At 41.7% G+C, this 27,400-nt stretch overlaps 1 protein-coding gene across 4 annotated transcripts in view; it reads left to right on the forward strand.

The window, feature by feature from the left end:
• Positions 1-27,400, forward strand: part of FAM110B (family with sequence similarity 110 member B) — an 85,489-nt gene that overhangs the window by 45,258 nt on the left and 12,831 nt on the right. For 2 of the 4 annotated variants that reach the window (XM_014952660.1, XM_014952661.1), the window contains exons 2-3: positions 22,647-22,713; positions 23,787-23,930. The gene's annotated coding sequence lies outside the window, so the exon portion shown is untranslated. The remainder of the gene's footprint in view (positions 1-22,646; positions 22,714-23,786; positions 23,931-27,400) is intronic. The other 2 variants (XM_014952658.1, XM_014952659.1) reach the window with 1 other exon arrangement.

The raw sequence follows: 27,400 nt of genomic DNA on the forward strand, positions 1-27,400 counted from the left end.
AACATACCATATGGTGTCTACATCACCTTTGTCTTCTACCATTTTTTTTTTCTGCAGGAAAATTATTGGAAAGTGCCATTTATATCCAAACTCAAGTCTTTAGTGCAAACTGTTTCTTTCCTCCCTGTGTTCTTGCGTATTGTGTGCAGGGACCCTGTTGTTCTTGGGCTGGCAAACCAAAAAATAACTCCTCAGGTGCTAAAGATAAGCTAACTGTAACTCTGTAAAGAATTATTTTCTACTGCTGCTTACATTTTAGGCGGCGATGTTGTTTAGTATTCCCAGTAGGCTGGCATCTCTTGAAGTGTCTGTTTTTCTCAAATATGGCAATATAATTGCTGATCCGTGGGTCTGTTACTGATGTTTTCTCTTGTTGATCCTCAGTTTGTGGCTTCCCATTGCTTTATTAAAGAAGTCAGTCTAAGCTTATATAACTTTAATTCTAAGTTGACACTTTTTTCTTCAAAATAGGTTATATTTCATTTGTTGTGCTAGTATTTCAGGACTTTAAGTCAAAATTAGTTCTGAAAAAGTAATCTGATGGGAAACAAGATTTAACTGTTGCATCTTCCTTCAAAAGCTTGTCCTTTGCCTCTCTGAAAGACTTCAGTTTTGTCCTTTCTAAACTAAACTGATGAGACGGAGGGAATTCAGATGCTGTATGAACCGCATTCACATTCAGAAGAGCTGGAAATACAAGTCTGGACAAATATTTAAAGTTCAAAAGAATCTAAAGAGGTCAGGAACATAAAATGCAGAACTGTAATTAACTTTACCAAAGATAATCCCAAATAAAACACTATTGCAAGTAAGGGAGAGACTTCCAAAGGGGTAAGGCTGGAAAAAACTTGGGAATAATACTAGTAAGGGTCTGAAATATAATGGGGGTGGGAGGATATTACAGCTGTTGGCCGTATAAGGATGCCCAGCTGCAAGGGGGAGTAGCAGCTCTGAAAATCTGATTGTGACCAAAAAGGGTAATGTTGGAAAAAACTTGGAATAATAGTAGTAAGGGTCTAAAATATAATGAGGGTGGGAGGATATTACAGCTGTTGGCTGTATAAGGATGCCCAGCTGCAAGGGCGAGTAGCAGCTCTGAAAATCTGATTGTGACCCCACTGGAGCTGGTGGAGGATCTCCTACTGATGTTGGCTGGCATTGCAGCAAGCTTTGTGTTTCTTCTGTGTGGACACCTCAAACGGGCAGTCAGTTGCAGATGTTTTATCCCTTGGAGGAGATCAATGGTACTGGAAGGACATCAGGAAAGAAAAGCGCAAATACGAGAAATAAAACTGAAGTACAAAAGAAATTTTCAACATATGCGATTATAACAAGAATCAGGGTTTAACAGACAAAAATAATTAAGAAAATCAAAAAACTTCTTTAATACTCATTCTGTAGATGCATTGTCGTGGTTTAGGCTGAATCAGCCAATGATGAGACAGATGCTCTCCCTACACCTCTCACTCCAAGGACAGGAGAAGGAGAGATAAAGAGATTTATGAGTTTAGAAGGAATTATACTACTTTAATGAAATATTAATAATAAAATAAAAAAAATGAAATAGATATAGTATATACAAACCCGTATAAATCTCCCAGGATGATGTCACCAGCAGGTACTAGGGAAGTCCCAGACTGGACTCGGAGATGGATGGGAGCTAGATTTCAGCTCTGAAGTCAGGAACACATGGATCAAGACCAAAGGCAGACAGACAGGGTCTTCCTCGGATGCCAACATAGGGCAGATGGGATGGAATTTGCCCAGAGAAGCTGTGGGTGCTCCTTTCCTGGAGGTGTTCAAGGCGAAGCTGGATGGAACTTTGAGCAACGTGGTCTAGTGGGAGGTGTCCCTGCCCAGGGCAGGGGGGTTGGAACTCAATGATCCTTGAGGTCCCTTCCAACCCAAACCATTCTATGAATACCCCTGTTGGTCAGGTTTGGGTCACCTGCCCTGTCCACTCCTCCCTGCAAGTGTGAGCCCTCTGCTTTTCCACTTTGACCCTCTAATGGAGCAAATAACCAAGGTCAGCTCATTTTGTTGTTATAGCAACATGTAAAAGCAAGAGCATGTCTGCATACCATTTCTTGACATTAACTAGAAACATAGAGAGATATTCAAGGAGAGGCTCGACGAGGCCCTGGGCAACCTGGTCTAGTTGGGGGTGTCCCTGCTGACTGCGGGGAGGTCGGACTAGATGACCCTTGGAGGTCCCTTCCGGCCTGGGAAATTCTATAAAAAAAAAAAAAATAATTCTATAGGCCTGAGAAGGAAGAGTTTTCTGCACAATATGCTGTTAATTTTAGAGAGTTAGAAGAGACTTAGCTAAGAAGTAAAATTACTGAACAGAAAGTTGGTTCTGTTTTACCTCAAATGAGGACACGCATAAATCCAGGGAGTAGTCTCTTACAGAAGTTAGGAAGAGGCTGTGGCACTTGTGTGCTCCGGTACTAGATGTAGCAATTCATTCACTAAGAGATGGTAGAGAATTATCTTCAGTTGGCAGGGTAATGGACTGGAGAAGGTCTCAGCTCTTTTTCTTAATGTCTGTAATTCCTAATTGCTTATTAGCCTTTTATATGTGTGAAAGTTATAACAAGGCTGCCTGTTGCACTGATTCTCTTGCAAATCTCTCATCAGAGAAAAAAACTGTATCCCATGAATGAACTTTTCAGTTTCTCTAAAAACCTATTAACTAAATTAGAGGATATGAACTGTACTTATTATGACAGGTCTGGTTTCTGTTGCCGTGATATAGAGATGATACTGATTTTTCTTCCATCTTTAATTACATTCTCAGCTCTTCCATGTAACCTACCTCCATTTACATAAAGTGCTTTTTTCCCCCCCCCCAGGTTGGATCTTTCCTGATACACCTCCTTAGTATCTTTTCTAAAACTGAAAATCATCCTCCGGGTAAAACATCTAGTAATCTGTGGATATATCTAAAACTCTTAAAAACAAAGTTTCTTCTCACACTGTGGCCTATCCAAATTGTTTTTCTCCTTTGTGACTTGTTTGCAATGCCCAGTGACAAACTCGGCTGCTTTCGTTGCTAGGGGTTATTCAGTAGATGTGGCTTCTCTGGTGATATCTCTGTTAATTTTTGGCTAAGCCTGCAGCCAGTGGGCAAATATAGTTGAAGTCCTCTACCCTTGGATTGCCCGTGCTGCCTGTGCTCAGGGATGCCCACAGGGGAGAAACTCAGCTTTGAACCAGAAGGATAAGAATTACGGGGCGAGCTAAAATACCTGGTATTGTTTTCCCTTAAGCTTTTCCCCTCTGGATCCATCGGTAGTTGAACACCTCAGTGCAGGAACTGTTCTTCCGTAAAAACATGCTAGTTACTGTGTTGTACTGAGTGTATAATCTTTTTTCTTTTTTGGAGAACTACAGGGGAAAAAAACCTAAAATGTTGAGTCCAACAACTAGGAAGTTTGAGTAGGTGTGGGTGCAGAGGAACTGCGGGAGCCTGTGGTTGCTCTGGGACCTTCAGCTGCTACAGGAGGCTGGGTGCTGGGGTCTCCCCCTCCAGCCCTCTGGGGAAGAGGAGGGTTGGGGTTTCCCCCTTTCACCTTCCACTAACACAGGACCCGGCTACATTTCTCACCTTCCCGCTGCAAGCAGTTACTTCCTCAAGGAGTTTTACTCCTTTTAGCCTGGAGGAAAGGAGGCTGAGGGGAGACCTTCTTGCTCTCTACAACTGCCTGAAAGGAGGGTGTAGAGAGTTGGGGTCGGTCTCTTCTCCCAAGTCACAGGCCATAGGACAAGAGGAAAAAGCCTCAAGTTGCACCAGGGGAAGTTCAGATTGGATATTAGGAAAAATTTCTTCACTGAAAGGGTTATTAAGCCTTGGAATGGGCTGCCCAGGGAAGTGGTTGAGTCCCCATCCCTGGAGGTATTTAAAAGACGGGTAGACGTGGTGCTTAGAGACACAGTTTAGTGATGGTTTTTGTCAGGGTTAGGTTGATGGTTGGACTCGATGATCTGAAAGGTCCTTCCAAAGTAGACAATTCTATGATTCTACCCTCTCTAATATGTCTGGAAAGGTGGGTAGGCTGCTGCTTTGACAGCCCCAGTGCCCAAAGTGCCACGTTTGTCACGAGTAAGGTCCAGCCTCAGCGCCGGCTCCCTCCCTCCCGGCGTTTGTCAGCGTTGAGCCGAGGTGCCGTCGTGGCAGCGAGCAGCATCCAGCAGAGATAACTCTTATCGTGTCTGCTGCTGGCTCAGCTCTGCTTTCCCTCACGTGGTGACAATTTCTGCCTGCCATCCATCCCCCCCGCCTCTTCGTGTCCCAGTCGTGCAGGCAGCAAACCCAGCCCAAAGCCTGCACCTTATAGAATCATAGAATGGTTAGAGTGGGAAGGGACCTTGAAGATCATGGAGTTCCAGCCCCCCTGCCCTGGGCAGGGACACCTCCCACCAGACCAGGTTGCTCAAGGCCCCATCCAGCCTGGCCTGGAACCCCTCCAGGGATGGGGCAGCCACAGCTTCTCTGGGCAACCTGTTCCAGTGTCTCACCACCCTCACGGGAAAGAATTTCTTCCTGATATCTAATCTAAATCTCCCTCTTTCAGTTTAAAACCATTACCCCTCGTCCTATCACTCCACTCCCTGACAAAGAGTCCCTCCCCAGCTCTCCTGTAGGCTCCCTTCAGATACTGGAAGGCTGCTATAAGGTCTCCCTGGAGCCTTCTCTTCTCCAGGCTGAACAACCCCAGCTCTCTCAGCCTGTTTACTAAAATTTGGAGATCAGAAACGTGGAAGGAAATGGAGGGGAATGGAGAAAAAGATGCAGAAAAAAGAGAAGTTGTACTTGAGAAGCTTGAACGAAGCCCGAGAGGTTGGGTTTTGGCCATACGCTGGGGTGTGTTGCCGCAGTTCGGTTTGTTCACTTTCTAGAACAGGCATGAAATCGCTCTGTTTGTGTATATGGACGATAATAATGGGTTACAAAAGCAACACATTAGCTTTTTTTTCGGGTGGGAGGAGAAACCCAGGAGCTGCCTGAAGGCAAAACATTTCTAATTATCTTTATTTATTTATTTATTTATTTTTCCTTTCTGTATTCTAAAGAGTTCTCTTTTTTTTTAATTTTTTTTTTTGTTTGTTTTTTTGTTTTTTTGTTTTTTTGTTTTCGGGTTGGAAGGGACCTTTGCCTGCACCGATGGCTGGGGGAGCATCTTTGTAGCCCCCATAAATGGATTCAGTGGGTGGCAGACTGCTCTTGGCCTCCTGGGTCACGGCTGCCACCCTTTGCTGCTGGGTTTTTGTGCCCGCCTGAGCAGGGGCACACACGTGGGAGGTGTGGGAGTGCAAGCTTTAGGAGCACTTGGCAACAGCCCCCGCACATGCCGATGGGAATGCCTGCTCGCAGAAAAATACCCAACAGAAAAATGCCGGGGAGAGGTTTTCCCGAGGAATAGTGAGATGCAGCTTGTAGAAGCACGCCTCGGTTTGCTGGCTTTTGCTGTTAAACGCAGCTGTGTTTGGATTTACTTCCAGGCCACAAAATGCTCCTGATTTCTATTTTTCCCCACCCCCGGTGATGGCACCAGGACCCCTCCCAGGGAAGAGATTCCCATCATTCCTTCTCGGACAAGGGACCAACCCTGGGTCAGCGGTGATGACCCAGGAATATTTTATTGCGAGGTTGGTTCTAAGCAATAAGAAAAATCATTTTGGTTATTTTGATAGGGGTTCTGAACACAACAGAAGTGAGAGTTTAGGGTGGGTTCCGCCCTTTTCCGTGATGACGAGGAGCTTCTGGGTGGTTGCGCTGGTTGAACAGTCCAGAGGAAAACAGCAGCATTCCTGCAGGGGCTTGCAAGAATTTATACTGGGTTTTGCTGACACCTATTTTTATATCAGAGATGGCAAAAACAGAACTGACATATCTAGTCTATCTGCTTGGGAATGGAGATCTCGTTTCTGTATGCAGCCAGTCGTGCAGTGGGTTTAATAAGTTGGGTTACTTGTTTTAAAAAGCTCATCTGCGCTTCTCCCTTCCCCTGGAGCAGATCCAGAAAAGGCCTTGAAAGAGAAGGTTTTGGGAGGGGAAGGAGGATTTGATTTGCATCATGGAGGAAAAAAAATTGAAGTTTCACAAAATTTGATGGCTACATAGAATATTGTATAGTTTTAGTCAGTCTAGAAGTGTTCTGTTCTGCTCTCTCCAAATCCTGGTAATCTGTGGGGATGCTGATCCTCTGTCAATTTTATTCTTTCGTATCTTAATCTAGGAGCTAAATCACTTCTTTAATGAATGGGTTTGCTTCTTATCTCTGGCAGTATTTCTGACATTTCTCACTTATTCTTACCTTCCCCCGCTGTCCTGGTTTGAGAGGTAAATTCTGTTTACTCTTTCTAAAATGCTTTACATCATAAACAGTGATATTTTATGTAGGATCCTGATCTTCCTTTGCAGGAATTGGAAAGGATTCTGTGGAGAAAAGCAGTCATTTTTCTGGGGTTCCGGGTAAAATATGTAAATAAATACTATAAATGCAATATTATGTATATATAGGTGTGCGTGCAATATGAAAAAAAAGTTTGCATTTCCAGTGACTCGTCAAATTTTAAGTTATTTTTGTCACACAATACTGAAATTAGTGACAACATTTGGCATCTCAGTTATTCATTTTCTACTATAGCTACTGATGATAAATGAAAGAAGATAAATTAATTCAAGTGCAAAGAAAAATGTTATTTTGTAAGGATTACTAAGATACTATAAAAAAAGATCAAGAACTTCTAGAGAAATTTTCACAAGGATATAATTATCCTCCAGTGGATGTGTGACATCACATAAAAAAGGTGAAGTCTGCTACATTGATGTAATTTGGGCCTTCACTGTGAAAATGTAGTACATATAGATTTATTTAGTATTTTGGTGGGTATTCCACCCAAGTAAGTGTGCTTCTGTATACTTAAAGAGAAATGCACATATGTATTTAGGTCTTGCACATTAACTGATACGAATTTCTTCAGAAACACCAGTAGTTGTTCATCTTTCTGCACGGTGGAAAGTAGGTATAAATTGATACTTGTTAAATTTCATTTTGATCCACTGTGAACAAAATGAACAGATTTGGAAACTAGGAAGAAGGAATAAAACCCAATAAACAGTTGTTCAACTTAAGTTTCCTGTCATTACTGCCCAAATTTGTGGTGGTGTCAGATTTTTCTTGTTCTTTCTTTTGCTCACCATACATTTTAAAATATGAAACTTATAAACCTGATTTTGTGATGTACCTACTTATTCCTGTTTAATCTTGTCCCTTTTGCTTTTATCCATATAATTTAATCTAGAACTCATGATGATATTCAGGCTTTTAAAAAAGATTCACAAAATCAGTGATTTAGTGCATGGTTTGTCACTTCTAATTTCATAACACCTGTTAGATAAATAAAATAATAAAATCTTACAGCACAAGGGCAGGCAGTTTTTTAAATAACCCCTTTCCATCCAAGAGTACAGCTAAAAAAGATGGGAAGTGCTGAGTTTCGTAATTCACTGAAGTTTGACACTTTTAAAGTTTGCATTATAACAGCACTTTGTAGGCTGTAGATGGGGCTGTTTCAAGTTCTGTTGTAAATCTGACTTTACAAGGCTTTAATGTTTTGTAGGGTGCTAAAAGCCACTCTAGGATTGAATGTGTAAAATAAAAAAATCGGTGTTTTTAATATATTTTAATGCTCGGGGCATTTTGTCATCTTAGATATGTTTTCTGCAAAATCTCATTGTTCTTGGTTTTTGGAATAAATATTAAAGCTTACCTTCATGTCTGAAGGAAGAGGGGGGAAAAAAAGAAAAGAAAAATAAAAGACAACTCAGAAATACAAGGTTCATGTCTGCACAGTAAACTTTATCAGCACAAGCTTTTGGCACAGGAGGAAAGGGCATAACATATTTAAGTAAAGACCTTAAATAACATATTTAAGTATTTTAGCATGATGCATATTGTAATAATAGTAACTAATTGTAATAATAACTAATAATTAGCCATCCCATGGAAGACTGCCCCTCTGCACTGCGCCTCTCACTTTGTTTGGAAGGAGTTCAGCAGGGAGGAAGTGGTCTGACCGGAAATTTTGACTTTTTACATAGTTTTTGCATAGTGGCATTTGAAGGATTCACCTGCTTGGCAACATAAAATGAAAATGCTAACAGTTAGGAAATAGGATTAAAAATATACATCTTGATTAGACATAAGCAGGAGGCAGTTGACACTACAGGTTGGCCATTAGTCAGGGGGCTGCCCTTTGCCAAGGGGCATGATTGATGATTATGATCGTCATTATTATCATCATTATGAATCCTTTCATAATGATGATACCTGGTTGGAGTGTATCTGGTTGCGCGTTAGAAGAGTTAGATGTTTTACAAAGTGTGAAATAAGGTGCCTTCAGGCAGCTGTGCAGCTTTGGTGCGAGGAAGACTGTGGAGGGGGCTTCCACGGATGCAATGTGAAAAAACATGTGCTCGTTTTAACCCTCTCTGCCTTCTGTGGTTTCATTTCCAAATGCAGAAGCTGGGCTTTATCCAGTTTCTATTCCTGGTGGCGGTTTAGTTGAGGGGCGGAAACACGGGCCGGTTTGAACCCAGGGGCAGTTGTTCTGCTTTGCTTTTGGTGTTCGTTGGTATCAGCAGCGCGCGGTGAGTTGGCAGCACAGCAAGTCCTGAGATAAGGGGGAATCTCTGGGCAGTAGACCCTCCTCCCCGTGCCCCAGTTTTTGAAATCTTCTGGGTTTCTCCTGCTCTGAATGGGACTGAACGTAACTGGGAGGGTATGTTATTACCTATAGCAAGAAAACACCCCAGTGGTTTTTCTTCTTGGGAGGTGCTGTTTGGATTGGAAGGGAGAGGTGGGGAAGAACTTCTCTGTGTCAACACCGTGATGCTGAGTGCCTGCTTGCAGGGACCGTCTCCGCTTGGGTTGTGGAGGTCACCAAATAAAGCCAAGTTTAGGCACATATGTTCTTAATGACATAAGCCTTTGGGGGTGGCTTTGTGTACTTGTCTACAAGGAGCTGTACTGAGCCCTTTGCCGCCTGTTTGTTGAGGCTGTAGAAGCACAGCAGCGAGGGTGGCTTTTGCGTTGCGTAGAAAGCGAGTTCTTCCTTGGAGATCTGCTTGTTTTCACTTTTGAGTGTGTGTTGGATTTAACTAAAGAACACGTGTTCACGCAGTTGTGCTGTTTAAATTACCGTGGGGTGACTCAGTGTGTATTCACTGCTGTCATCCCTCAGCCACCGCGCAGAACGTTTCATTGTCTGAAGACAATGCTCATAATGGTAGCGTTAAAGCTCTATTGGAGTTTCACAAGACCATGTTCCGTTCCCAGGCCTGGGAAGTGACTAAGAGCTTTGCTGTTGTCCAAGGGGGAGGACAGGAGCTGACCTGCAGCTCCAGCAGTGCTCTCCGGACTGCTGTGACAGGGCTGCCCTGCCTCTCTCCATTCCTGCTTCCCAGGAGTTTCTTCAAGGTTTCTCACAGCAGCCAGTGCCCTTGGCCAAGCAAGGGCTCCAGCATTCAGCTGCCTCCAGAGCTGTTGTAACACCAAGGCAATCCTGCCCTGAGCTGCTTTCATCTCACAGGTGAGCAATCCACCAGCATCCTGAGCACCCGAAATAGCTGGGAGGGCACGCACAGCTTCTGGCCACCCTTGGTCCCACCAGGTAGGGAGTTTGCTGGAGGAGAACTCGGTGTAAGGTGTAGTGCTTTGCAATTAATAAGCTGTGGATGTTATAACACTCCCATAACTTGTAACACAGCGATTCAGGAGTGAAGCATTCTACATTAGTCATGCTTTTCTTTAGCAGGAGCTTTGGTGGAGGGATTGTAGGATGAAAGCTACGTGGCTGCAGTGACTAGTGGAGGACAGCTATGCTGTCATTGTAACTGAGGTGTAGCTTATAAGTGCAAATAAGTTATCAGTATGAAATTAATAAACATTACACGTGTTATTAATCCTTAGCATCACCTCTTATTGTGCAAAGATAATAACTTATATCAAAAGAGTTTCTAATAATGCTTGGAACCTGAAAAAAAACATGCAGTGGTGGGAGCCTTATACATTTATACTTTCATAGGAAATATGAGGGTGGAAATGTTTTAGTAAGTACTCCTTTTCAGTGGGTTCCTGGAATACTGTTGTCATAATCACATTGGATAGCATAGACAACATGGTGAGAAAAGGAACTGGAGAAGAGATTGCCAACAGTGCAGAGACATTGGATGGAAACCTCACCAACCTTAACCCACATTTGTAGCACCATGGCTTGCATACACTGTGGACATCTGCATTATGAAGGCATTTGAAGGTTCATGGGTGATGATATAACATTGATATTACCATACGGTTACGGGTTACGCTTTTGATTTCAGTAGCTTCATTATGGAGTTGTGCTCATCTCTTAGGATGGATGTTTTTAAAATCTAGTTTGTGTTTGACTGGGATACTGAAGAAAAAGAGCTGATTTAAGGAAAATGAAATGGGGGAAGAGAGTCGCATGTTTTACAGTCTTGAGATTCCAGGCATCCTTGCTGTGGAAAATAGGAGTTTACTTAATTAGCCAGTTTCTCTGTGGGTTTGCTGAGTTGCTTTAGTTTGTTTGTTCTCTGTCAGTTTCTAATAATGCTATTAATTATTTTCACTAAACATAAAAAAAGTTTGGTGATCTCTGTTACTCAGTGTCTGCTAGGAATACTGCTTCTGTGTTGTATCACTACAAATATTTGTAAGTTCTTACTGGACTGTTGGCAGAAACATTGCAGAGAGTCAGACAGCCTAACTCAAGATCTTCTATTTTCTTTTGGTGAAATCATTGCACAGTTCTGCTTAAATGTGATCTTCCATGAGCTGCAAGGAGCAGATCACGTCATTATTATCAAACTGGCTATTTCAGTTGATGTAGAATCATAGAATGAATCATAGAATGGTTCGGGTTGGAAGGGACCTTAAAGATCATCGAGTTCCAACCCCCTGCCCTGGGCAGGGACAGACCAGGTTGCTCAAAGCCCCATCCAGTCTGGTCTTGAACACCTCCAGGGATGAGGCATCCACAACTTCTCTGGTGAAGCACTGGAACATGCTGCCCACCCTCACACTAAAGATTTTCTTCTGAGTATGTGATGTGACACATACCACAGACCTTTAAGTGGGACCCTCCATGATTTCCCTGCCTAGTACGTGCTTTGTAGCATCAGAAAATCTCCTTTGATTACAAGAGTTTCTAAATAGCAGAATTTGTTATACCCTCCACATAGTTCTGTCCCAACATATCCCGCATCTCACCGCATGTCCCTGGATATCCCTATCACCAGCACAGTGCATTTGGGGCTCCCGTGGCACGTTCACCAGGCTTGCACAGAACAGCACAGCCCAGCAGCCCCCTCTTCAGCCCCTACTGACAGTTAAACACTGGCATCAGCAGCTTGTCCTTCTCAGCCCTTTGCTGAACTGATTTCTACACACCGTACACAAAGAACTCCTGCGCAGCTCGGCCTCTTAACTAACTGCCTTGCTGAATATGTTACAGGTGCCCGCTGCTAAAAAAAAGGAGAGATCATGGGTTTTTTTGTTGTTGTTTGTTGTTTTTTTTTTTCTTGCCCAGGTAGTCCTTGTTCTGCCTCCTCGTGTTTTCTTGATTTCCTCAAGTCGTCCTGGTTTGTGCGCTGTTGACAGCTAAATCACTGAGAGGTGCAAAAAGCAGAAGAGCAGAGGGAATGCCCAGCGCATACCGAGCAGCAAATATCTTAGTCTTTCAGGAAAGAAAAAAAAAAAAAGGAGTGATAGAAGGAAATGGATATCTCTGGTGATGAATTTTAACTTGTGCATTGCAGTATTTATTACTGTCTTGCCTGTGTTTGGATCGCTGGCTGCTGAGGACAGGGTGAGGCAAAGAGACGCCAGCTTTTAGTATGACTGAAACAGAGGTAACAAGATGAGATCAGAGAATTGGGTAGGTTGGAGGGGACCTCCAGAGGTCACCGGGTCCATCCTGCTGCCCAGATCGGGTCCCATTGGATCGGGTTGCTCAGGGTTTGTGTGCAGGACAGTTTTGAGTATCTCCAAGGATGAAGGTCCAGCAGACCTTCTGGGCTCCTGTTCCAGTGTTTCACCTCCCTGACAATAAAAAGACTTCTCTCTCTGTACAGAGCCAGAATTTCCCATGTTGCAGCTCTGTCTGATGCCTCCTCTCCCTCTCTGTGCACCTTGGGGACAGTCTGTGTCCCCTCCCATCAGGCACTTGCAGACAGTGGGTAGGTCCCCCTGTAGCCCTCTCTTCTCGGGGCTGAGCAGACACAGTGCTTTCCTCCTCTCCTCCTGTGATCCAACCCCACACCTCAGTCTGGTGGGTCAACGTGGGTCTGGCACTGGGCAGGCAGTGCTGCTCCAGGCAGTGTGTCTACGGGATGACATCCCAGATGTATTCCAGAGTGTAGTTCCCTGTTTCCTATCAACTGGTCTTAAGCTGTCCCTTTTTTTCTACCTTTTTGTGCAACACCTCCAACAAACTAACATTTTCAGATGGCTGCATATACTGTGATGTCACATCAAATTCTACGTATGGTAACAGAAAAGAAAAAAGCAATTGATATTTTTTAGCTTAGTTATTTTTATCTGTCACAGTGTCCATTCTTACAGCTATCCCCATCCAGCAAGTATTGATCCTTACTTTTTTCTTTAAGAACTTAAAACATGTTGCCTAGTATAAAATTAAATATTCTGCAGTCAGATGCAAACATTCAACCCAAAAAGGTGGATGCTACTCCAGATCCAGGATCCAGGTGCAGATCATATTCTGTTAGTGACTGGAGCAGAAAAATGGTGCTTAAAATTGTTTTCTGCTGCTTCTTTTTTTGTTGCCCCTGGTATTTCAAGAGCCTTTATGCAGATATTGTATACAATATCACAGTAAATCCAAACACAGTTTTGGAGGGCAAAGCACAGTTAGAGACTGGCTCAGTGCCCAGAGTCTGCTTTGAACCTCTGCAAAGGCCTTTCTCTTTCTCAGCAGTGCTGAGAGTGGGGTAGATGTCCAACACTTTCTAGTCAGGGGAGAAAAAAAAAAAAAAAAAAAAAAAAAAAGTGAAAATTTCAAGATAGAACTTCTAAATCTCAGTGAATCACGTGTTATGAGTACTGGCCTGAAAGAAGGTATCAGTTTGTAAAGATCCTAGGAAACAGGATCAGGCTGGACATGTTCCTGTGCAACCTGCTCTGGGTGGACCTGCTTTGGCAGGGGGGTTGGACTAGATGATCTCCAGAGGTCCCTTCCAACCCCATGTGATTCTGTGTATTGTACACCTCCAGGTTAATGAGCTGAGAGCTACAGCACCTGATAAATTCTCATCTAATTTTTTAAGATAGCTGTTTTCTCCTAGCTGAAAATTCACACACAGTTATTGTGTGTATATATTCTAAAAGCATTATGGTTTTCAGAGCATGTAATGGGAAGCGGTAGGTTTCAGCTCCTCTTGATGTGCAGACCATTAAATGTTGTCTAATGTATGGATGAATTCTATATGGCAAACTCAGACTTTGGACAATACATCTTCTTATAGGCATTTTTGTGAATTGCTCTGGAATAATCCACGGACTCATCAAGGAGCTATTGACTATAGGTGAAAACAAATAGCATGTCCAGAGATTGACAATTTGATTTTATGTCGTTATTTCTCACTGACCGAAGAAATTGGCTCTGTCTCTCCCTCCCTAAAAGAGAGTAACACCAACATAATATTGATCCATTCTGGAAGAGCTGTTGCTTATGGCATGATGCTCCTCTTGGAACTTGACATAATGCGCATCTCTTTACAAGGTACATGAATAAAACATTAGAAAGGTAGAGTTTGTGACCTAGTTAGGAGTTATGTGCATGATGTCTTCTCCTTAGTTGAACTGAGGAAACAACTAAAGTAGAGCAAGGGATATCTTTACATATGACAAACCTTGTCTTAATTTTCGGTTCGGCTTCTTTTAATGAAAGGGGCATTTATCAGTGTGCGCTCTTTTGATTTTGGACTGAACATAAAACAGCTAGACATCAGAAAACTCAATATGCATAGTGAAATTTAATTAGGTAACTGCATAAAAATCAAAGGGTGGTTTTTGTTTTTTTTGGTAGAGAGGAAGCAAGAATCTCCTTTTGGTACTAGAGCACATATGTAGCCGAGTCCTATTTTCATCTCCTCCTCTTCACCAAGAGGTGTTAGTAACAGATGTGTGTGATCTGCTGCCAGGGGTGATGGACCAGGGATATTGGGAGGAATGGACTGTATTCCTTACATCTTGCACGGTGTCTTCTTCATGTAGTAAAGGCACTTGAGGTCTAACTTTTCAAAGGGCAGCCCTGGACTTTGTGTGCTGGGCTTTGAATTGCTGCACTTGGTTTTCAGAGACACCAAGCACCTACTTCCTCATCATCACAGTTTGACTTAGAGACGTTTAAGTATCTCTTAAAAAGTATGAAAAAAGTCTCTGAATTTGGGCTTAATTAACCATTTCCATGAAGAATACGGGCCAAACCTTTTCAGTATCTGAATTCACCTTTTTGTAAAAATTATGCAAAAATGTGTCTGTTTATGAAAATGTTTTGATATCTATATCACATATGTTAATTGTTGGAAAAGGTAACGTGCTTCAGATGTGCTCCAATTATACCGCTCCAACTACAGTTATTCATTTCAAAAATTGTTTTCCTTTTGTGGCAGTTTAGGCAAAATTAAGTACTATTAGATGGGCTGAAACATCTGTTCAACATTAACTCTCAGAAGTAGAGGTTACCTGCAATTTTTTGTTAATCATAATTATTGTGAGACTTTTTAAAAACAAAACCAACAAAAACCAACCAAAAAACCTCCTCCAACACAGCTATGCAAGTGGAGAAATAGAGGATTCCATCATGGAAAACACCAGGTACACTTTTTGAGTGAGATAAGAAAGTGGCACATCCAAATCTGAGCATTTCACTAAACCATCAAATCTTTTAAATCACCTTTTGCTGGCAGTACCGAAGCCAGCAGTTTCCCCACGGTTCATGCAGGCAAAGGTCAGTGATGACTCAAATTTCATTCTCTTTAAACTTCTCATTTAACTTCTGTGGCTCTTGAACTGTCTCGGGGTGGGGTTTGGGTTGTATTTTTTTGTTTCCCTTCATTATGATAATTTTCATCTTTTGTTTTCAATCATGGGGAACATGTTGTAAGCAAGCTGTTATGTCAGGCAACTTGTGCAAGCACTTCCCAGCCACCTGCTGTGTTACACACATCGAGTGCTCCTCAGCAGAGCTTGGGCTGTGGCTTTGAGGTCCCTCTCCATTCATTTATGGGTCGGCCAGGTTGGGCACACAACGTTCCTCTCTGTGTGTGTCTGCATGTGTTAGCGTGTGGTGTCCTGATCAAGGTCTGTTGTTGTCCAGGTAGTTCAAATGAAGTTGTGTATGTGGTTTTCACTTTTCCTGTTGTGGTATTATGTTCGGAGTCAAGATTTCAGGATTTCAAAAGACATTTTGGTGCTGGAGCAGGTCTAGCACCTCAGAGAAGGGCAATGAAGCTGGTGAGGGGTCTGGAGAATAAAATAAGTCTTATGAGGAGAGGCTGAAGGAGCTGGGGTTGTTCAGCCTGGAGAAGAGGAGGCTGAGGGGAGACCTTCTCACTCTCTACAACTCCCTGAAAGGAGGGTGTAGAGAGGTGGGGGTTGGTCTCTTCTCCCAAGTCACAGGCAATAGGACAAGAGGAAAGAGCCTCAAATTGCACCAGGAGAGGTTCAGATTGGATATTAGGAAAAATGTTTACACTGAAAGGGTTATTAAGCCTTGGAATGGGCTGCCCAGGGAAGTGGTTGAGGCACCATCCCTGGAGGTATTTAAAAGATGGGTTGACACAGTGCTTAGTGACAGGCTTTAGTGATGTTTTTTTTTTTTGTCAGAGTTAGGTTGATGGTTGGACTAGATGATCTTGAAGGTCCCTTCCAACCTAGATAATTCTATGATTCTGTGATTCTATTCTATGAAGGCAAAAAGCAGAAAAGCTATGGAAAGTATATTTAGGTATAAATATTTCAGCTTTTCATAAGAAGACAGACTGCAAACAGTAATATGCTTTTAGATGGCATGATGTTGCCTAAGAAAATACCTGAAACTTATTTTAGAATTATTTCATTCCATGTTTCTTTTGCTTCAGTTTTCATCAGCAAGGGGAAATAGTCCTTTTATTTGTTTTAATTATTCTTGTTCAAGATTTGGATCTCTGAGGCTAAACTGAGATAAGTTTGGGCACTTCTCAGGTTGTGGGTCCCTAAGGGAAAGCCAGGTTCTGGCTGAGGAAACAAACTCCCTGGTTTCTCCCAAGTAAAATGGGAAGAATCGGGTGCACTCCCTAAATCCTCACCTTGGTGAGTGTTTGCTTATTCCAGGCACGGGGCTCACCATGCTCTTCAGTTAAGAGCTGCTGAAGAAGATCTGTCCTTGGCCATGCCTTGGAGAATTGTTTATGAACCACGTCCCTCTGCTGATAGTATCCAGGGCCAGATGTCTCTTTCATTTCTTCAAAGTGTATCTCAAATAAGTAATCCAGATGTTAGGTTGGCCTCTTTCTCCCTTTTAAAACCCTCACTGGGATCTTGCTTGCATGGCAGATGTGTTGGCCGTTCCTTCCTTTGAGATTTTGAGCTTTCAAATATGCAATACCAGTCACAATACCTGGTGATCTGGGCCCCACAGTGGTTTTGCAGATATTATATTGTGAGGATGCTGAACTGACAAACAGCCAACTAAAGGGACCACTGGTCCTGGGACAAAGTGGGGTTTTATGGCCCTGCTAATTGGAAGTGTACATGACCTCAGAAGGATCAGGCACCTTTAGAGATAGGGCTGACCCACAGAAAGAAGTAGGAACGCTAGCCAGAGTGAAGAAAATCTTTATTTTTTTGTATGTTACTCATGCATTTCAGTGACTCTTAGGACTAAAGATCTCAACCCCATCATGAAGATACATGTTATTTAATGAAACTTGTAAACGTGGCGTGTTGCTAGAACGTCCTCGCGCTACAGGTGAAGGTAAATCCTCTGTTCTACCAGCATCCACCCTGGGTGTGGGTGTCCTCAGGTAGTCAGTCTTGGAGAGGAGCATCAACTCCTTCCTGAACCGTTTGCATACCTTTTTTTCTTCCCAAATGCTCAAAATAATACATAGCTGAAAATGATAGAAATATTTAGAATTTATCTAGCTACAAATTTAATTTTAAGATCCCCAGATCTCCTTATAGTAATTGCTAACACTTTTCTGTGACATTGGTTTCACCAGCAGATGAAGAGAGACTATTGAAATTAGGATAACGAGCAACTGTGGTATGCCAGCTGCCTGGCCACTGTGGTGTTTTTTTCTAGGCATTCAGAGAGGATTTTTTTTTTTGAGATAAATTTGAATGAGGCTGTGGGATTTTGTAGACAACAAAACTGTAGAGGAGCATCTGGTCAGAGGACAACGTGATAGTTCACGCCTGTATAAGTGCTCGATTTGAAAAACATTGAAGAAATTATTATTTTTTTACAGTCTGACTCTAGTCCATAGTTTCTTGTCATGGTTTCAGTGCTTCCTATCCAGGTGTTATGCATTTTCTGCCCTTACAAAGGAGGTTAAATCCTCCAGCTGAAGCTCAGGAGGTAAACTGGGTTGTGTACGTGGCTACGTTTCTTGGTTTTTTGTGATTTCGAGAAGCCTGACATCAGGTTTCCTTGTGCTGTTTTAGATCTGAGATGTTTAAAAGCTTTTTTTTTTTTAATACTTTTATTTATTTCCTTTTTTTGTCTCTATTTTTTTATTTGAGAATTAGAAAGATAAGGACAGTTGCTTTAATAATTCATGTTGAGGCCAGAGTTCAACTACATCCCATGCACCTGTCTGGTAAGAGCCAGTGGCCGATGAGTTCTTTGCATAGATCTCAGCTACCGTGTCTGTTGTTGGCACTATATCAGCATATCTAGTATTGATTTTTTAATTTTTTTTTTAAGAGAAGTACTATGGGACCACTTACTGTTCCTAAATCAAAGTGTTGTGGAGACCAGCCTTCCCTGTTGCGATGGTACAGATCTGCTATCATTGGCCTTCCACAGTTTCTTGTCTTGGTTTTGGTGCTTCTTGTCCAGGTGTTATGCGTTTTCTTCCCTTACAAAGGAGGTTAAATCCTCCAGCTGAAGCTCAGGAGGTAAACTGGGTTGTGTACGTGGCTGCATTTCGTGGATTTTTGTGATTTCGAGAAGTCTGACATCAGGTTTTCATGTGCTGTTTTAGATCTGACATGTTTAAAAGCTTTTTTTTTAATACTTTTATTTATTTCTTTTTTTTGTCTCTATTTTTTTATTTGAGAATTAGAAAGATAAGGACAGTTGCTTTAATAATTCATGTTGAGGCCAGAGTTCAACTACATCCCATGCACCTGTCTGGTAAGAGCCAGTGGCCGATGAGTTCTTTGCATAGATCTCAGCTACCGTGTCTGTTGTTGGCACTATATCAGCATATCTAGTATTGATTTTTTAATTTTTTTTTTAAGAGAAGTACTATGGGACCACTTACTGTTCCTAAATCAAAGTGTTGTGGAGACCAGCCTTCCCTGTTGCGATGGTACAGATCTGCTATCATTGGCCTCGTTAGCTTACTTAAAGGGGGAGGAAAAAAAAAAACTTCTAAGAAAGAGTGGCAATGAGAAATAAATGGAGTGGTAACTGTGCCCAGCTGTCACAGGTGTACCCGCTGTACCCTGCCTGCAGGGAGCAGGTCTGGGCATCACCAGGAAGAAGCACACGTGCTACCAAACATTTTCAAACTCTACTGTGCATCCAGTGTAAAACTGAATGGCAACATGCCTACCTGTATTTTCATCTGAACTATACACCTGCAGGAGAAATGAAATCCTTGACCTCCAAGCCCAGGAAGAAATTCAAGAAAGAACTGAAAAGCACCAAAGAATCAACTGTATTAGTTGCCATTCATAAGTTCTGGAGCCTCCTTGGAGGCCCAGGAATTTGATAGTGGTTTAGTCACAAGTACGTGGGCTCTTTCAAGCCACTGATTGTACTACAAATTCCCCAGAGGATGTGGGACAAGTGCAACTGTTTCCTTATCACCTTTCTCCTGTCTCATGGAGAAGACAAGTGCCTGTACTTTGGTGTACTTTCTGGATTGCTCTGCATTGGGGCTGGGCCATAAAGGTTAGATCCATGGGGAAACCAAAAGTTTGTGACAGAAATGGCGTGGTACGTGCAGAAGGGATGATGCTTTCTAAAGACATTCGAATTATACCTGCATGAGCAATAAGAACTTGAGAAATATTTGTATAATACCTCTTATATAAAACAGTGTAAGTAATCGGGAAAGGAGGATTTGTTGCCTTTAGGTCTCCCAACAAGTCATTGCTCGTGTTTTCTTCTGAGGCTTACACTATATTCTACATGTTGTTTACTTGTTCTTGCAGTTGCATATTTATGTTTAAAAATATTCACTGTAGCGTACCTGGTCCCTCTCAGCTGTGTTAAGGGTGTTGTGTTGATGAAGAAGTTTGTCTGAAATGTGTCACTGAAGGGCACTATGTTGGGCTGAGATCTGTTACCAGAAAGTTCCTCCACTTAAAACGGTGGATTAATTTATGGTTCTGCTTTGGGCTGTTCATCCTGCACCTACAAAATCCAGTAGGATTTTGCCTGAGGATTTGCTCTCCTTCTAGCCGACATACCCAAGCCCTTACAGATGGTTGTCCATGGTGGTGCTTCATGGTTGGTCCCGTCTATGTGTGAGATGCATAGACTGGAGAATATTGTGCTGTTGTGTTGAAGAACTTCCATAGTACTTGGTCTGACTCCGTTTTACTCTATCAGCTTTATCCATTAAAAGTTTTGTCACTGCACACTCCTTTTGTGGATGCTAAATGAATCACAGAATCACATGGGGTTGGAAGGGACCTCTGGAGATCATCGAGTCCAACCCCCCTGCCAGAGCAGCTTGGACAGGAACGTGTCCAGACAGGTTTTGAATGTCTCCAGAGAAGAAGACTCCACCACCTCCCTGGGCAGCCTGTTCCAGTGCTCTGCCACCCTCAAAGTAAAGAAGCTCCTCCTCATGTTTAGGTGGAACTTCTTCTATTCAAGTTTGTGCCCATTTCCTCTTGTCCTGACATTGGGCACCACTGAAAAAAGATCGGCTCCATCCTCTTGACACCCTCCCTTTAAGTATTTATAGGCATTGATCAGACCCCCCCCTCAGTCTTCTCTAGACTAAAAAGACCCAAGTCCCTCAGCCTTTCCTCGTAAGGGAGGTGCTCCAGGCTCCTAATCATCTTTGTAGCCTTCTGCTGTACCCTCTCCAGCAGTTCCCTGTCCTTCTTGAACTGGGTTGAAGTTGTTGGTGTTTTGTTTCATAGTGTGAACGTAGAAACCAGTCATGTGCTTAAAAGCTCCACAGAACATTAGTCTGCTTGGGTTTTGTTTGTATGTCTTCTTTGGTCATTGCTCTCCTGGGTCCAGATCCAAGCCCAGTGAAGCCGATGTGATGTGTCCCTTCCCAGTGATTTCACAGTTTAATGCATGCCCTCTTGAGAAACCCTTGAGACCTGGAGCAGCATGTTTATTGTGGAACCAGAGAATTATGGCAGCCCACTGTACCAGAGCTACTCCAGTATTAATACTTGCACTTTTATGACCATGACCTCTTTCTAACACACAGAAGATGCAATAGGCTACACATTTTTAAAATAGCATACACTGCTGTTCACTAAACGAGAACGTATTTCACGATATAGTTCACACTGACAGTCACATCATAAATGTGTTGATCCCTGTTGCTGTTTGAATAACGATCTATAATAAGCGCTATGTATTTTGAGGAAACTATAGAAACTTTTCTAGTCTTGCCAAAATTTTGAAGGTATTTTTGTGTATATCTACAACCTCATGAATAGTTTTGGAGCCAGTTTGAATTACTAGCATTGGTGTAAACCCATATATATGTGAGTTTTTATGTCTATGTACTTGTATCAGTAAAAAAAAATAAAAGTGTATAAATGTTGATATGGGAAGAAGGAAACTTTTTGGTGTGTGCCTTTACATGGTGACTGTGTTTTGGAGCGTTCTTAAAAAAAATGATTGTGCTGGAGGGTCTTCCTCAGCTTGGCATTTCTACCCTTCAGCTGGGTGTCACCAGCCTCATCACAGGGTTAGGAAAACTGCTGCTTCTCTTACTGCATCCATGCATTCCTGCACATAAAAACATACAGAAGAAGACTCCATCCTGCAGCAGAGCCCTTTTCTTCCCAAATGAATACAATGATTTATTATTCCCTTTCGTATTGTTTATACGAATACTTAAGCACAGGAATATAATCTGAATTTTTTTAAATTATGTCTTTTTCTGCTACCTTACTGTATTGTGAAGATATATATAAATATTTTTAGCAGGTGACACAAAATACAAAGGCCTGGACTTTTTTTCTGCGTGGATTTTAATAACTGATTTTAAACCCCCAAAAGTACCTAATAATTTTGGAGAGAAAAAGGAGAAGGTATTGCATATGAAATGAAACATATATCAGTTGGCTGGATGGGAGTAGTGTTTTGTAAATACTGCCATAATAAAAACGCATTGTATAAAATAAGTGCTTTAGAAAAGGTGAAGAGGCTAATTAAAAAAATATATATAGCAAAATTCATGCTTTTTTAATAATTTCCTGCCACCATTTGAATATTATAGTTCTTCCATGAATAATCACTTCAAATGGGTGGTGAAAAGTAGATAATGAATTCGTAAGTGATGTATTAAAATGTAGTAGTAGTTTTTTGTCACGGTGGTTGTTAATTTGGAAAATATGCTGTCATCTCCCTCTAGTTCCCAGCAGGGAGGTATAGGGGGGGAGTTTAAGCACACAAACCCTTTGCTCTTTGACATTAACTCTGAATCTGGGAGGTCACTTCAAAACAGATCATCACTGTAGATTCTGTATTTTCATGTTGAAATCAACTAGCAGTCACCCTGAAGTAACAGTAACATTTACATGTTGATATTTTTCCTCAGTTACTTGCAAAATAGGTGACACTGATTCCATGCCTGGCTAAAGCTGGATCACAGAAACAGAGTGGGGTTTTTTCACAATATTAACTCTCTTCTTCATCTGGAGATGGACAAAACCAAAACAAAAGGGATTGTTTATCTATAACAAGACCTTAAAATGCAGAATTTTTTGTTGCCCTTCATCAGTGAACTAAAAATTTCATTTTGAAATTGGTTGCGTTTCTACGTGGACCCGGAGCGTGGCTGCGTCTCATCTCACACCTCGGGTGCTGCAGCATATGTGAGCTCACGTTCTGAGGCTTCCCAAATGACTTTTTAATTAGTTGTTATTATTACACAGCCCGTAGCTTTTCCAGAGCACAGCCACATTGATGTCATCACTTATCTCATCTTTCATGTCCTGGTTGCTCCTCTGGCTGCCTTGCGTTTCTCTCCCTCCCTTCTCGTGGCATGGACCAGCCTTGGCGTTGGGTTTCCATGACCTCCAGCATCACTAACACCTACACGCCTGCTGTGTCACTGCTCTCTTTTCTTAATGCTTTTTTTTTTTTTTCATATTTTGTTTTCTTCTCTTTTTCAGAATCCCCTGGAGCACTACATTCCCCCTTTCAGCGTGTGGACAAGAGTTTGGCATTGCGCTTTTACAGGTACCTTTTTGAATTAAAATGCACGTTTTTTCCTCGGGGTTTGATAAAAGGAGGGCAATTGCAGACGGACTTTAGCATGTCCCCTTCTGCCGTCCTGCGAGGTGCATTCTGGTAATGGATTTCTCTTCGTTGACCTTTACTAATTGATTGGGTTGGCAGATTCATTAATTGCAAATATATATTTCAGTACTCTTTAAGAAAGATGAAGGCTTTTGCTTGCCCCAGTCATGCAACAATGTGTGTGTCAACATGGCAGAATCCTCCTTGGACTCCAGTAGTCCCAGGGTTTTTCCCATTCTTTATTCCTAACCTATGCTGTGGTTACAGTCCTTCCATTCAGTGGATTGTGTTAACTTTTTATAATGGAGACCTTCAGTGCAAGCAAGTGCTTCAAGCCTTTTTTATAATGAAGACCTTCAGTGCAAGCAAGTGCTTCAAGCCTTAGTCCTCCAGAGCTTTCTGTTATTTATCTGGTTATTACCAATGTGCTCAAAACCAGAAGAAGGCTTAGACATCTCTAGGTCCGTCTGCAACACTCTGAGCCTGATTTCAAGGTGTGAACAGATGAGCATTAAAATTTAAAATCTTTTATTCATCATAAAAGTTCCTGAACAAAAGGGGGAAATCCAGTGTCAGGAATAATGGAAGGAGTGGCATATATCAAGTAGCTTCATCCTTGGTGAGTACAAGGAAACCAGCTGAAACCCAAGAGGGCAGAAAGGGGACAAGAGCTGTACATGTGGCACTATGTACCAATGGTTGTACAATCCTTGAAAGACTAGTAGGTCACTTCTGGTATTTCACCGTAGCAAAGAAAAAAAAATCATTAATCAATGTCAGATGCATTGTGTATCAAAATCAGCAACACGCTTCACTAATATTTAGTTTTAATTCCGCTCAGTAGAAGGCATTTCATGTTCATCTGTTTCCAATCGCCATATTTGGCTCCAGAATGTAAATTTGCATCATGTGGGATCTTAAATTAACAATTATCGCTGCTATTTTATTTCAAGACAAAAATGTTAAGTCTGAGAGTATGCATGGCTAATTTAAGGGTAAAAATCTGTTCCCAGAATGTAGAAGTCATCTCAGAAGCCAGTTCTGTCAGCTGAGGAAATTGGGAGCTTGAAATTCCAGATACGTTGCAGTATGAAAGTAGAGGCAGCAAAACTGTCTTGGCTGTGCCAAGGACTGACACCAGGAACATTCAAAGCCTTGTAAGTGATCTGTGTTGGTTTTTGTGGTCACAAATTAACCTACACTAATTTCACAGTCACGTTACATGTTTTTACCTTCCTGATGTCATGCCGTATGGGATTTATTTCTGCCTTCTTAAAAAGGGAATTCAGTGTTTGGTGTTCGTACAGATGCTTCAGGAGGTTCATAGTTTTGCTGGAGATCTATTGCTTGTTTTGCAAACTGAAAAGATTGGATTTATGATAAAAACAGCATTTGGTCCTGGCTGCGGTGACACAGCCAGCCCTCCCTCGTTATTAGCTTTTAGAGAATGACTTGAAACCAGTCCATATCAGTGATGGGCTGGTCCTAGTTAGTGTGGGACATCTCCTCCACTGGGGAAACTGGGCTCTCCAGCAGTGATGGGGATGGTGTGCTGGCAGGGCGGCTGGCCAGGAGAGGTTACCTTTATGCAGCAGGCGTGGGTGGATGGGGAAAATGGACACCATATGTCCTTACTTGAAGCTCAGCACCTTGGTTGCTGCATCCCAGGATGTATCTGGTTTAGGCAGCTTGGCCATCTGATGTTCAAGTTCAGTTTCTGTAGATCCACCTACTGAAAAAGTTTGCTGATGCTCGTCTCTAAAGAGGTAACAAGTCATGGGCATAAAGCAGCAGCTACAAGCTTGGGACACTTGTATCCAGTTTCTGACTTTGGAAGAAATTTCCTTTGTTACTTTGGGCAATCATACTCAATTCTGGTTTTAAGTCCCTGTTTGGAGATTTTGCTTTGTTTACATGAGCAGGAGCTGGGACACCTCAACCCTGCCTGCACTGCCGCCTTCTCCACTTGATGACATGCACTGGTCATGACTCAATACAGCTTTTGTTTTCTTTAAGATGGTGAGGTTTTCATGGTTTCTTAAAAGTTGTGGCCATCATCATCATAACTTCATCAGGGCCCTCAGATACGCAAAAACCATTCAGTGTGCAGAGTCCAGACAGTCTGATTTCTTAAAAGCAGCTTTCTAAAAACATTGTTTTAGTGAAGACTCATTACATTAAGTGTCAGTTACCCAAAAACCACACTTTGAGCATCAAATGTGGATATTTAACAAAATTTTGGATGCATAGCTAGCTAACTGGATACTCGTCTTCAGTTAAACAGCTTGTGAATATCTGTGGTTTTAACATCTGGACTCTGTGGACACATATTTCCAATACGGCAATTAAGAAGAAAATACACCTAGTGTATTCTAACACCTCAACAACTCCAGTAAATACATCTGGTGTAGTCTAAGGGGTTACACACACAAGTGTGTAGTCATGTCGTGCACATACAGCTTAGCACTTGTGTTGGGCTGTACAGCTATATCATTGATGGCAACATCATCACAGCACTGAAAACCTAAATTGCATTGTGTTCCAGTGCCAAAATTGGTATTTTTTTAACCATCTGCTCAAAGAAGTCTTAAATATGCAGGCCTGTTCTTCAAGCTGTAGTGTTATGCACTCCTTTCATTTTCTTTTCTTGACTTCTGACATCGGGTATCTTTAGACTTGAGGCTGGAGAAAAGGGGAATGAACTATGCTGTGGTATGGGAAAATGTCCTCTTATCTAGAGAAAAACATAGCTGTACCAGTCAAAAATAAAAGATATCATTCATGGAGTTGATCTGAAGGTTGCAGTGCCCCGTAACGCTGCTGTAAATCATGTCTGGTTTGGTTTTGATGGGTTTTTTTACTTATTAGTTTTAAAAAGACTTGATTTGGTTTTACATAGTTTTACATAGTTTTACAAAACTTTTATAGTGTGTTTATTTAAGAAAAAAAAATCAATGGGCAGTATTTCATGCATGTAAAGCTTCAAGGGGTAGAAATGGTTAATTATGGGGTAGAAATTATTTTTAAATAACCTTGCTGACCTTACTGCAGTAATATTTCATGTTACAGAAAAAGGCTGTTTAATACAAAGGATTTTGACAAACAAGACCCCACAGCTAATCAGAAGAGTGGCTCAAAGCCCTCAGTTGTCAGAATTAGGCCACTCTATTGTACTCCACTGGCTGAACATTATCATTTTTTTAATGGTGCTGGTTTTAGCATACTTGGGTTTTATTTATACATACTGTGCTGCCTATTAAAGGTGATCTTGTAGGTTCTTACTATTAGCAAAAGACATTCATTAGCTGTATTTAAATATTTATTTCTGAAGATGAAAGGGTTGTGTTCATGTATAGAGGTTTTTAAAAAGAATTTTCCATATAACAATAATAGAGAAAAGAGTTAAATGCACATAATCTGTGTGACTTTCTGGCTTTTGTAGAAATTTGGTAAGCTTTATGAGAAATATTCTATATACTTGTGCACTATTTCTTTCAAATATATTTTCACAACAGGTAAGAAACTTCAGAAAGATGTTGTTGAGCTTTGTTTTAGAACTTTGAAAAGAAGTATTTTTAAAAGTTTCTCTTGCTTTATTAAATCTCTGGTTAAAGGAAAGGAATTTTTAAGTATGATATGTTTTTTTCCCATTTATAATAGCTCTTTATGGTTTCTGTTATTTCACAGCATAAACGGTTGTGTTTGTTTCTGCTTTCTGGGCTGTATTTGTTTACTTTGGGTCTTCGTGTATTTGAACGTTTCTGGAGTGTTGCAGGGCTGGTAACTGCAAGGGAATGTCTAACAGCAGCTGTTTTCATTGTGGGTTTATTGTTATTTCTCAAGAATAATCTGTTTATAGCTGTGATACTGGGTTCCTTTAATATATTTCTCAATGTAAACAGTTTTAGAAAACTTTTCTCAATAAATAAGAATCTAAACACGGCGACTTGAGATTTCAGGGCTTTTGGCCTCTTATGGCAGAGTCTGGTAAATCTTTTTCCTTTCCCACAAAACGGAGCTGGCAGCAGCAGCAGGTATCCTTTTATGTCCCTGAGATCAGAGACTGCTGCTTCTCTTCTGAGAAAACAGGAGAAGGGGTGGATCAAATCCCCAGTCCCCAAACTGGGCAAGTTTCCCACCTCCTGAGGCAGAACCCAGTTGGCAGAATGTAGAGTGGGTCTTCCTATTTCAGCTGAAATGTCCTACTTGCTAGAAATTACTTAATTGCACTGCAGCAGGGTTAGTAACCCAGTTTCCTCCCTAAGTACCCTATACAGGCTTTTTTTTTTAAACTCTTTTTTTAATTTAAAGAAAGCTTGCAAATATTTATTTTCTTAAAAGTGGAAACCGTTGAAAAGAAGCGCTGGAGAAGGATCTGTCTCTACATATGGTATAGCCTAGTACTTTGAGCACCTGCCCTGGAGGGCTGCTTCCAGTCTGCACTCCAAGTGAAAGAAAAGGTCTTTTCTTTGTCATCTGCATTATCCCTGACTGCATTTTTAGAGCCAGCGGGTACCTGCTGGACAGGGGGGTGTGAATGAGCAAGATGGGCGAGGAAATCCCTGGTTCCTCTACAATTTGGGAATTAGCCACCAGGCTTAGTTGTGTGCGTGCCTGTTTGTAGAAA

This window comes from Calidris pugnax, unplaced genomic scaffold (assembly GCF_001431845.1).
Source record: "Calidris pugnax isolate Ruff unplaced genomic scaffold, ASM143184v1 scaffold182, whole genome shotgun sequence".
Taxonomy (NCBI): domain Eukaryota; kingdom Metazoa; phylum Chordata; class Aves; order Charadriiformes; family Scolopacidae; genus Calidris; species Calidris pugnax.